At 38.7% G+C, this 12,671-nt stretch overlaps 1 long non-coding RNA gene across 1 annotated transcript; it reads right to left on the minus strand.

Annotated features, from left to right (window-relative positions):
- Positions 1–1,061: 1,061 nt before the first annotated feature.
- LOC129275876 (uncharacterized) lies at positions 1,062–4,927 on the minus strand. Its single transcript, XR_010295697.1, has 4 exons — positions 4,893–4,927; positions 3,910–4,066; positions 2,484–2,727; positions 1,062–1,639 (listed from the first exon to the last, which is right to left on the minus strand). It is a non-coding gene; the product is annotated as an uncharacterized LOC129275876 (long non-coding RNA).
- Positions 4,928–12,671: the final 7,744 nt, after the last annotated feature.

The raw sequence follows: 12,671 nt of genomic DNA on the forward strand, positions 1-12,671 counted from the left end.
AAAAAAATTCCCAACGTTGATCCAACGTTGGTCCAACGCTGTATTGTTACCTGGGACATTACAAAAACTTAACCTTGGTTAAGATTTAAATGTTGACGACGCCGCCGCCGCCGTCGCCGTCGGAAAAGCGGCGCCTATAGTCTCGCTCTGCTATGCAGGCGAGACAAAAACGAATAGAAGTGAACATCTTATTGAATTAGGCGTACCTATAGTTCGTGGGCCTTTAGGGTATTTCTTACAATCAAGATTCTTAATCAGACAAATGTCAAGAGTTGAATTTGGTCACTGATTACAAAAGGGTTTCTATTTTGAAAAAAAAAACGTCATTGTCAAAATTTGTAATACATAAACATAGTTTTCAAAGTTCTGACAAACCATCAAATATATTTTTCAAGGCAAAAACGCGGAGCCTCAATGACTGCGGGACAAGATTTGTCATACTGTCCTCTAGTGTCTGAAAGCAAAATTATTATTTTCAAATGTAACGTAAGAAACGCTTTTGCACGAGTACGTAGAATGCATCTTAAAACAATATCAAGCGAGCACCAATCAACACCAACCGAAAACAAAACAAATAACAAGATACAAACATGAAAAACAGAATGCGAAGCAAATTTTGCATTGTCTCCTATATATACACATATTTACACATATAAATATCATATTTTAACCATGGCAACTTTAGTTCGGAAGCCTTTAGAGTGCCAGAAATACCTGATCCCCAGGGGTGGTACCAGGGCAATTTGATAGGGGTGTCCTATTTGATGAGGGACTCTCCATACCAATTTATATTTAAAACAGCAAGGCTGTGACAGAATGTGCCAGATACCCGCAGAAATGAAAATCATTTTTATTCAAGGACCCATACGGCATCTAAAACCCACGTCAAGCGCGCTGGTACGAGTAGTGAAAATTAAAGGGGCCTTGTGTTTTTTGTAAAATCAGTGCGAGGGAGAGAGAGGGGGGAATCGAGAGAGAGGGGGGAGAGAGAGGGGGGAGAGAGAGGGGAGGGGAGAGAGAGGGGGGGGGGGGAGATAAGAGGGGAGAGAGGGGGGGGGGGTGGTCAGGCGCGCCGGAACACTTTCAGTTTTAGGGGGGCAAAATCCCGAAGGGGGCACAATATTTTTGACAGCGTGAGATACCGAAGCGATCGAGCGGGAGAGGGTGTGGGAGCCCCAACGGTAAGGACTTTGTGTAAAAATGGAGTATAAAAGTTGCGTTTTTAAGAGCATTCAAAAATAAATTTCTTGAGAATTAAACATAGAATTCACTACGAAAGACTATACTCATAATTTATGAGAACCTATGAAATCTACGCGCAAAACGATCGCTTCGGAATGTGGTTTTCATGTCTGAGGCTGATTGGGTTTTTCCTTTAAAAGAACTTCGGTTTCTTGTCCCTTCTGGCATATGGCAGGGTTTTCGTGGATTGTGGAGGACTCTGGCAAACCTCCACTTGCTTGAGTTGACTCTGTAGTGTCCTTTTCCTCTTTCTTGTTTACTTTTGAAAAGTATGTTAGGAGTGATCGAGATCCTTTTGCATTGTCTTGGAGTTCTTTTTGCTCCTTCTGTTTCCTCCCTTCTGACCCAGACTGGTGTTTCTCCATGATCAGGGTCGCAGTTCCAGCAAATGACGAGCCTGGCAAACGAAATTGTTTCAAACCAATGTAATATAGGCCTTTTAAAGACTTTAAGATGACAAACATGACCGTACGCAGCCGGGGGCCACCGATCGAGAGGGCAAAAATTCACAAAATTCACCAAAAGTGTGCACGAAATCCTTCAATTTTATTCTAGAAAATGCAAAATCTCCCCCATCACAAACCCCCTCGCTTTTAAGTTTCTTCGCAAATTTAGGTCTTGCAGCCCCACCCACCCCCGGATTTTTTTAAATTTTTGCATACGTCCATGAATAACAAAAGTTCGGATGAACCAGAGAACATAGCTGCCTCTCGATCTGATAAGTAACAGGTTTTGGAATCTAAAATACAAAAGTGCTATATCATATGAGCTGAAATAGTATCAGACAAAACGCCTGCCAATCATGCCAATGAAAAGGAATCGAGGAAAATAGGGGCTATGAAAATATCTTAGGATTTTTATAGTAGAGCAGTACTGTAACGCTTATTTTTTCTTTTATATTCTTTATTTACATTTTTATTCATATCTCGGATAATATGAGTCGGATCAAGTAGACACTTTCACAGATGATTTTATTTTTTCATGCATAAACATTATCTCTAAGTTGCTTTCGAGTGGGATTCACCATTTTCACAAATTATAAATTATAATCCTCTACACATAATTATTCTGTGTGTTATTTTCTGATAACATGTCTTTATTGAGTTGAAATGACCTTGGTATTTTCTTTAGGGCACTGACTTGTTATCATTGTATTTACTCAATTTATATTTATTTGAAAATGAAATAATTGAAATAAGTTTTCATAATTTAAATCTATATCTTTATTAATCTATACTTACTATTTCAGGGATGACTTACACAGGCAACAAGTATATGAGATATTGACGACCTCGAGATGTTATGGTTTCTGGGCTTGACAGCTATGACATAGATTCCATATTATGTTGCTGGAGTAACTATAGCGTTCACGCGCGTTAGTGATATCGGGTCCGGTCTGAGCGTTTCTGGGCGACCGCGCGTTTGTTAGCCGACACAGCCAGCATGCATTGGTGAACCACTTTCAATTTGCCATTCGGTTTTAGTCTGAAATGTATTCATTAAAATGTTAAACGGTTATCACACTGTAATAAGATGGAAAAGTGGCTTATCAAAGTATGTTTCACAGAGGGACATGTTCGTCAAAAGACGCGAGGCTTTGTAATTGCCCCGTCAGGGGCGAAATTTTTTCATTTTTGACAATGGAAATGACAATTTTAAGGCAGAAAAGTGCCTTCATCGTTTACTTTTGTCCTTAAATAATTTATAATTTTTCTACTTTTAGGGGGGCAAAATCTCGTTTTGCCCCCCCCCAAATTTTATTTAGGGGGGGGGGGGGGGGCAAGTGCCCCCTGCCCCCCCCCCCCGCTTCCGGCGCCCTTGTTACCTACCATTGTAAAGCTTAGAATCCCCTCTTTCATCTGAAATTACTTAAATTATATTTCATTCATGCATGAGTGAGCACAAACAATTTGAAGAGGGGATACCAAAAAGTCACTTGGCGGGCTGTATCTGGGTTTCTAAAAGAAAACCACATTTTAAAAAAGTTCAATATCTGCTCTTTAATTTGATACCTAAATTACAGAAAATGGCCAAGAAATAACAAAGTTCTGGTTATTTCAAATAAAGCTTGAATTTCAATAATTTCATAAAATGAAGAGGTTTATACAGGCTAGCGTTCCGAGTCACTCGACACTCCGTTTTGTTGACGATCAGCCATGCAATAAGTCTTTTGTTAACCGTGCGATAGCTTCTGTGGAAATCCGGTGAAAACACATTTATTTAATGAAATTATGGAAATACAAGCATTGTTTCGAGGGAACAGAACTTTTTTACTCCTCGACCATTTTCTGTGATTAAGGTATCAAATAAAAGAGCAGATATTGAACTTTTTAGGCATGTGATTTTCTTTTTGAAATTCAGATACCCCCCGCCAAATGAGTTTTTGGTATCCTTTCTTCAAATTGTTTTTTCTCACTCATGCGTGAATGAGGAATAATCTAAGTAATTTCAGATGAAAGAGGAGATTCTAAACTTTACATTGGTATGTCATTTATCTATTGTATTTGTGATTAAGTTATGATAAATCATCGATAAATCTCGGTTTCGTTTTTTGTGGGACGCACTGTATAATCTTATCGCCAACATTTTAAAGAAAAAAAAAACACATCAGGATTACCAAAATGAAATTAATGTAATTTTGCCAAAAATTGAAGTTTGCCCTCTGACCTGTGCACAAGCCCGCCGAAACTCGCCAAAATCGATATTATCGTTTCTGTCTAGGTTGTTATCGTTGAGAACTTTGACAAAACGAGTCATGGCGTCTGTTTTGATTCGATGCTTCCTCAGTTCACGTTCATGCTGCTTCGTAAATACTTGGTGTGCTCTAAAAAAGGAGAACCGTCAAAATTATACTTAATATTGAGAAGATTGCAGCATCGATCATAAATTATCTAGAAATGCCCTAGGGCTGCTATGAAAAAAGGTACGTAATTGCATTGATTATAAAGATATAACTTAAAAAAGGACACTTTAACCATGTTAACATGTATATATCCCCACTCAAAGGGGTGTTTCCAAGCTTAAAAAAAGTGACACCCCCAAAAAGCACCTCCAAAACAACGACAAACAGAAAACAAAATAATTTGGGATTTCATTACAAGGGAATGTTTAGAATCTGACCCCGAAAACAGGTTAATGATACGCCTCGACAGTTGATGACCCCAACTTGCCCAATACATTAAGATTGGCCATCAGGCGAGCGTTTCATGAAATGAGTTGTCAGACGTATTATCGGACAAGTTCTGTTTTATCAAACGGTTACCATAGGAACTGTGCTTGTTAGCCAATCAAAATAAAGGGAAGTTGTCACATCTGACAACTTGTCAGACGAAAATATTGATGAAACGCTCGCCAGAAGAATTCTAATAGCGGACCATTTAGTAAATTATGGGTGTGACCAACTCGGTTATTGCCATGGAAACACATAAGATAGTACTCCATGTTCATGAAACATATTTATAAATTAATTCAATCTTGTAATCATTTAGACATATTTCATGTATTATGAGGTCCACAATGTAATTAATACCAAAATCAAGGTCATTCGAGGTCAACTAGATGTTGAAAAAAAAAAACTCCGGACGTATCCATGAAATCGGTTGTATAAAATGAAATAAAATGTGATTTGGTAAATAATTATATTCAGTTACCTTGCCAACCGTGTGTTTGGTGTTGGAGCTGGGATAACACATGTAATAGTAAATAATATACCACGCATTGACAGGCTCGCGTAAAACCCAGTCACATTTATACAGAGATCCACAAGGATCAACACGGCAATGCCGGCATGATCCGGGAAGGTCCGGGATAGTTATGCCCTGGACGCCCTGTTCCTGGAACGCCGTGTGCGGCGCTCTTCACATCTTAAGCTTTTTCGGAACATTTCATATACTTTCGTTAGCAGAATCTTTGTCGTCACTAAATAACGCTCGTTTTTTATGTTGGCACTTTTCATTTTTTCGGGGAAATACATGGATACAACACTTAATGGTTTAACTTTAAAAAAGTTGAAACTGATTAAAAAGAAAATACGTTTTTTTATTATATGTCACGTGATTGATGACGTTTTTTTACCCCTGTACCATAATACGTTCGGGGGGAGCCACTTCCTTTAAAAAAAAGCACAACATGATTGTCCAAGAAAACTCGTAAAGCCGGTTTAAGTTTCATTGTCGGGCGATATCTGTGCGTACAAAAGAATGGGTATCAATAGCAACTAATTTATTATTCTTTATTTTCAATGAATACTCAGGCGTTGTTGTTTTTAGTTGGTTTTCTCATAGTGTAAACAACGTCCCCCGGGTACAGAGGTTTTGTTGCTTTCGGGTACTTTCCGACTTGAGAATTATCTTGTTCGTTTTGATCATCGTACACGTTTTTTATTCGGAAATATTCGGAAAAGAATCACATATGTGCACACTGCATATCGCATATGTGGGTCATCATTGACATTGTTCGCCGTATTATTCAGGGTGATGGGTAAGTGAAAAGTATGGTCGTGTGACCTTACTTCGCGCGTGACCATATTTCGTGGACGGTCGTATATTTCAGAAAGTACTTAATATCGTGAAAATCTGATATCACTACCAGAAAAAGTGGTCAAAATTATCCTGTAGTGAAAGTTTCTAGTTGATAAGATTGGAATTTGTTTAAGCTAGGGCTAGGCGATTGGGCAGGCGCGCGCACCTGCCTCGGCCGATCCTCGCCCATGCGCCCACCACTAACTTAGCACTTAGCTGGCAGGGTAGGAATTCGGACACATCCACACATAAACATCTCCGACTAAAGTGAGTACACTAACTACCCCAACATTCACTTCCAATCTAAAAAAACACAAGGTGAGAGGATGTATTCCCTGTATGGGCAATGCATCCTCTCACCACCCAAATTCTTTTTCCAGCCAAACGTTCTCTGCTCTTTAATTAATGATTAACATGGGCAGTGAAACCTGATCTTATCCTCAGCATCCTAACATAGCTTCAAACCACCACCTCTCTCTAAACAAGTGGAATGCCTCTGGCCGTCTCACCTGCATCACGCGATTCAATATAGCAGCAGTGCTGATTTTGAAAACTACTATAACTCGCACAAGATGTTCAGTGATACTTGGTTACTCTTATTTCCACGTTTTATGAACTAGACCAATACACTTATAGAGATATGATGGCAATTCAACAAATACCCCCAACGTGGCCAAAGTTCTTTGACCTTACATGACCTTTGACCTTGATCATGTGACCTGAAACTCGCACAGGATGTTCAGTGATACTTGATTACTCTTATGTCCAAGTTTTATGAACTAGACCAACACACTTTCAAATTTATGGCTGTAATTCAACAAATACCCCAATTTGGCCAAAGTTCATTGACCCTAAATGACCTTTGACCCTGATCATGTGACCTGAAACTTGCACAGGATGTTCAGTAATACTTGATTACTATTATGTCCAAGTTTCATGAATCAGATCCATAAACTTTCAAAGTTATGATGGTAATTCAACAGATACCCCCAATTCGGCCAAAGTTCATTGACCCTAAATGACCTTTGACCTTGGTCATGTGACGTGAAACTCATGCAGGATGTTCAGTGATACTTGATTAACCTTATGTATAAGTCTCATGAACTAGGTCCATATATTTTCTAAGTTATGATGACATTTCAAAAACTTAACCTTAGGTTAAGATTTTGATGTTGATTCCCCCAACATGGTATAAGTTCATTGACCCTAAATGACCTTTGACCTTGGTCATGTGACATGAATCTCAGGCAGGATGTTCAGTAATACTTGATTAACCTTATGGCCAAGTTTCATGAACTAGGTCCATACACTTTCTAAGTTATGCTGTCATTTCAAAAACTTAACCTCAGGTTAAGATTTGGTGTTGACGCCGCCGCCGCCGTCGCCGTCGGAAAAGCGGCGCCTATAGTCTCACTCTGCTATGCAGGTGAGACAAAAACGCCCATTATCAACCACAATACAATCCATGAAATAAGCACAATTTGAACACAAAACAAAACCAAAAAGCCTGTGTATCCATTGACATCTTTTATGATTGATAAGATATCCACGCATAAAGGATTTGGACATGTTCAAAACCATCACCCCCACCCCATGTGCACCACAAATTCTACACCCTACACATACTATGATAGCCCCCTTTCAGCTCACCAAACGCAACATATGTTATTCATATCTGGTTCCAAAATACACTGGATTAGGCGTCGATGAGCGTTGATGACTGTACTCAAGACAACTACAAGGCATCTACACAAGGATCTAAACGCACCATGCAGGCAGAGCATGTCCTCTACACGGATCATCATGGCGTCAACAAGAACCCCACGAACCAACACGGCAGCTGTACGGACCAACAGGGAACCCCCTGAATGCTCTGCCAACACGGCAGTCTACGAATGACGCCGGATGTTTTTGACCTCCCCCAAACTGCCGTGTTGGCCTCCCGGACGCGCCCCGGCGAAATCATTTTTCCCACCGCAGTTCCGGAAGCCAATATGAATAATTCATGACTTGCGTCTTCGGAAGAGTACGCATGCGCATGGACTGTACAAAATTGTAGCCGTTCGCGTTGCCATGATCAGCACCTTCAAATTGCCGTACCGTAACCCTTAAGTTATTGACCTTAGGCTTAGATCTATATACCGGCCCATCTAGATCAAATTCTTAAACACTTATCAAATTGCCATTAATGACAGGAAAAAATGCTTGGCTCAGTTGGTACTGGTAGAGCGTCCGTCTCACAACCGGGAGGTTGGGGCCCAGGACCAAAATCCAATTGAAACCAGTTGGATTTCCAACTGGTTTCAATTGGTTTCAATTGGTTTTAACTGGTTTCAATTGGTTTTAACTGGTTTCAATTGGTTTTAACTGGAATTTAACAATTTCCAGTTGAAACCAATTGAAACCAGTTGGGCAACTGGAAATCCTAACTGGAACCAGTTGGGTAACTGGAAATGACTTCCAATTGGAAATGATTTCTAACTGGAACCAGTTGAGTAACTGGAAATCCCAACTGGAACCAGTTGGGCAACTGGAAATCCTAACTGGAACCAGTTGGGTAACTGGAAATGACTTCCAATTGGAAATGATTTCTTACTGGAACCAGTTGAGTAACTGGAAATCCCAACTGGAACCAGTTGGGCAACTAGAAATCCTAACTGGAACCAGTTGGCTATAAACTGGAAATGACTTCCAATTGGAAATGATTTCTAACTGGAACCAGTTGAGTAACTGGAAATCCCAACTGGAACCAGTTGGGCAACTGGAAATCCTAACTGGAACCAGTTGGCTAACTGGAAATGACTTCCAATTGGAAATGATTTCTAACTGGAACCAGTTGAGTAACTGGAAATCCCAACTGGAACCAGTTGGGCAACTGGAAATCCTAACTGGAACCAGTTGGGTAACTGGAAATGACTTCCAATTGGAAATGATTTCTAACTGGAACCAGTTGAGTAACTGGAAATCCCAACTGGAAATCCTAACTGGAAATGACTTCCAATTGGAAATGATTTCTAACTGGAACCAGTTGAGTAACTGGAAATTCTAACTTGAACCATTCAGTTGTGTAACTGGAAATCCTAACTGGTACCAATTGGGTAAATGGAGATGACTTCTAACTGGAAAGATGGGTAACTGGAAATGAATTCTAATTGGAACCAGTTGGGTAACTGGAAATTATTTCCAATTGGTTTCCAATTGGAAATTTTCCAGTTACCCAACTGGATCCAATTGAAACCAGTTAATTTGCATATTATTTGCCAGTGTGCACAGATTAATGTTTTATGAGATTAATCATCATTAACAATGTATCTATTTAATTCTTTACAATTTCAAGTACCACACTTTTTAAAGATAAGTATTTAGAATACTTAGCAGTGAAAACCATGTTCATAAATGTTATAGATTATAATTAAAACAGATTAAAGGATAATTAGTACACCACTAACTGTTACCAAATTACATCAAATAAAAGTACATATATTTGAAGATCTTCCATATAATTATATACACATGAAAGTCTGTATTTTATCAATGCCCTTTACATTGGTATTAATAGACATATAACACTGCTTCTGTGTTGGCATGAGAAATAGTTAGTGCAAATGCTAATTAATTTGTAACTAATTAAGTTCGTTCCAACTGGAAGTTCCAATTGGATCCAGTTGGAAACCAATTGGTTTCAACTGGTTCCAGTTGAAACCAGTTGCTTCCAATTGGTTTCAACTGGAACCAATTGAAACCAGTTGCCTCCAATTGGATTCAATTGGTTTTAAAAGGGAAATTGGAACAACTGGAACCAATTGACAACAATTGCCAACTGGTTCCAGTTGCCCAATTGGTTTTAACTGGAACCAATTGGCAACTGGTTTTCAATTGGAACCAATTGGTTTTTAACTGGAACCAATTGGCAACTGGTTTTCAATTGGAACCAGTTGTTCCAATTTCCCTATTGAAACCAGTTGGCCAACTGGTTTCAATTGGTTTTGCCCTAATTGGTTTTAACTGGATTTTGGTCCTGGGGGGGTTCAAAACCCCGGCCGCGTCAGACCAAAAGACGTTAAAAGATGGGAGTTGATGCTACCCTGTTTGGCGTTCAACGATTAAAGGTTGCACGGGCCTAATCACAACTGGCAGGCAAAAGATATTCATTCGAGCCAACCCATTGCTCAATTTTTAAATTTGATATTGCTGATTGACAAAAATGAATGAATATGACTAACAATCTAACACTGATTCTAGGGAGGGTACCTACTGAACCTACTTTTTCCAAATTGGAAAGATATATCACCACTATGGAACTATATTTTTACTGGCGGAAGAATTAGGGTCATTTTACTCTCTCAAGTGATGAATTTGTGTGTGTGTTTGTGTGTATTTGAGTTTTGTCAGACGTGTATCAATCAGTGTTGTAGTGCCTTGATGCTCGGCCTTGGCCTTAAGGCCTACCTTTTCAAAGCCTTGGCCTTGAACATTCAAGCCTTGGCCTTGAGAGGGCCTTGGCCTTGAGGATTTTGAGCCTGAAATTTCAAGGCATTTTCAAGGCATTTTCAAGGCTTTTTCAAGGTATTTTATATTTTGTACTTTCATTTGTTTTTATATAAGTAGTTACAAATGTTTAAATTGTTCTGTATATCTAATGACACGAATGGTCAATACTACCAGTCAGCAGTAGCAGTAGCATCAGCAGTAGTAAGTGTACTTAGCAATGCCATCAATTTTAATTATCAAGAATTATCATCACATAATTAAGTAACAAAGAAAACAGAAGTGATGAAAAATAACATTATTTATTGGTAATATGTTGTTTAAAAATGATGACAATGGCAAAATCAATAATAATGAAAATGATGAAGATTATAGTGATTTTATGACAGGAATAATTCTGACAGATCTGACTGCATTTTTGACAACAATTTTCATACTTTAAGAATAGCTACATGTAACTCTAAAGAATGATAACAAGGTTGATTTCTATTCCATTAGGATTTTCCCTGTATTATCTTTGACCAACAAGAATGTTTTAAGTCTTAATGATATTCTGAAAAGATTTGGTAAACTTGAACACAACAGGCAAGACAGAGGAATGGGAAGAGAGATAGAGAGAAGGGGGAGGCTGATTTGGCAGAATATACTGCTAAATCAGTTAATATGTTGATAGGCAGTACATCTTTTTTCTTTTTTTTTTGGGGGGGGGGTTATAGTGTTTCAGATTGACAAAACAGAGTAAAAAAAAGTTACTTATTTTTAATCATATGGTTCGACAGTGAATTTCATTTCACTACAGTTTCAAGGAAACAAACAAAATATTTGTTTTTGTATCAGTGTGGTTTCATAGAAAACTCTATTTTATTGTTTTAAGAAATAATTAAGATTTAACCTCCCCCAACTAATGGTGTGGGGTGTGCCCCATTTATTTTATATCCTTTTGAATATAACTTTATTTTTTAGTATTCTTTATTCCGGTTTTTGAAGTAAATTAATAGAAGATACAAGAAAAGAGAATAGAAATTTAATATTGGTTGTAAGCAGAAAAAAACATGAAAACTGACAAGAGTCCTAAAAATGACTCATTTTCAGGTCAGCATTTGAAAATTTCAACTTGCGCTTTGTGCTCTCTTGCCCCCCCCCCTGAAAAATTCCCAGTAGGAAAAAGTGCCCGTTTTCCAAAATCGAAAATGCCCTTTTTTCCAAATCAAATGTGCCCTTTTTAAAAAAGAAATACCTTTTTTTATAGTAAAACATAATACATTTTACACAAAATTTTGGATCGCGCTCGCATAAATTATTGTTATGTAAGGTACTCATTCTGTTCCCATTTACAAAAAAAATGCGTAGAATGTCCAACTTTCAGGTTAGAATATCACAAATTTTTGAGCTCGCGCTTTGCGCTCGCATTATGTGAGTTTAATGTATCGTATTTATTAGTCACTAAATGAAGTCTAGAACAGCTTCCTTTTCTGGTCAGTAAAATTTCAGCTCGCGCTTCGCGTTCGCGTTAATTCTTTAGTAAGATGCACATCTTTTTCATGATTACAAAAACAGCTCAGAATATTTAATTTTCATTTCTCATTACACGAAATGTCCAGAAGTTTGAGCTCGTGGTTCGTGTTGGCAACATCTCGCAAGGATGCCCTTTTAACAGTGATTAGTGCCATAATTGACCTAAAATCGAGTTTTACAACTTCAGAATTGATTTTTTTTTCAAAACCGCTCGCTCGCTACGCTTTCTGGCAGAAAAGTTAAAGCCTAAATCAAAATATCTGTCTTATCAATTAGAAATCACTTTAAATAAGCTTTCATTTGACTCATAAGTGTATTTTTAGGCTTTGACACCCCCCCAAAAAACGTTCTGCCTCCCCTGTCCCAGGGAGTGGAAAAAGACATTACGTTGATAATGGGCATGCCAGGATCAGATGACCGTGGTAATGATAATTAGCGCGTTTTCGCCCAGCGTCGTACGACGCTATCTACGACGTAGAACGATCTCTTGGTTCGTGCGTCCGTCGCGCTCAACTCTCGCTTGTAAGCAGTTTCGCAAATCGCTGAACGCGGCCGGATCGACCGCAATGCATGGCTGGCATGTAATGTTGACACGCCAACATATGCATTGTATATGTTCCTACTATGTGCACACAACTGGCAGTGCCATGTGTCTTGCAGTCGCGTCGTCGACCGAGCCATGCAACGGCTTTTCAATCATATTTCAATAATCATACTCGTTTAAACTTCTACTGTAACATTTTGAAATTATACTTAGCTTGATTTTAGTATAATTGAAATGGTACTCACCGAAAAACTCGCATTCGAGTCCATGTTTTGAAGCTTTCAGCTATCAGTGTAGTCAGAGTAGAGTACAACATGTGCATGCACGCGATGGGCGAATGTGTTTACATCGGCTCAGCTTGC

This window comes from Lytechinus pictus, chromosome 14 (assembly GCF_037042905.1).
Source record: "Lytechinus pictus isolate F3 Inbred chromosome 14, Lp3.0, whole genome shotgun sequence".
Lineage (NCBI taxonomy): Eukaryota > Metazoa > Echinodermata > Echinoidea > Temnopleuroida > Toxopneustidae > Lytechinus > Lytechinus pictus.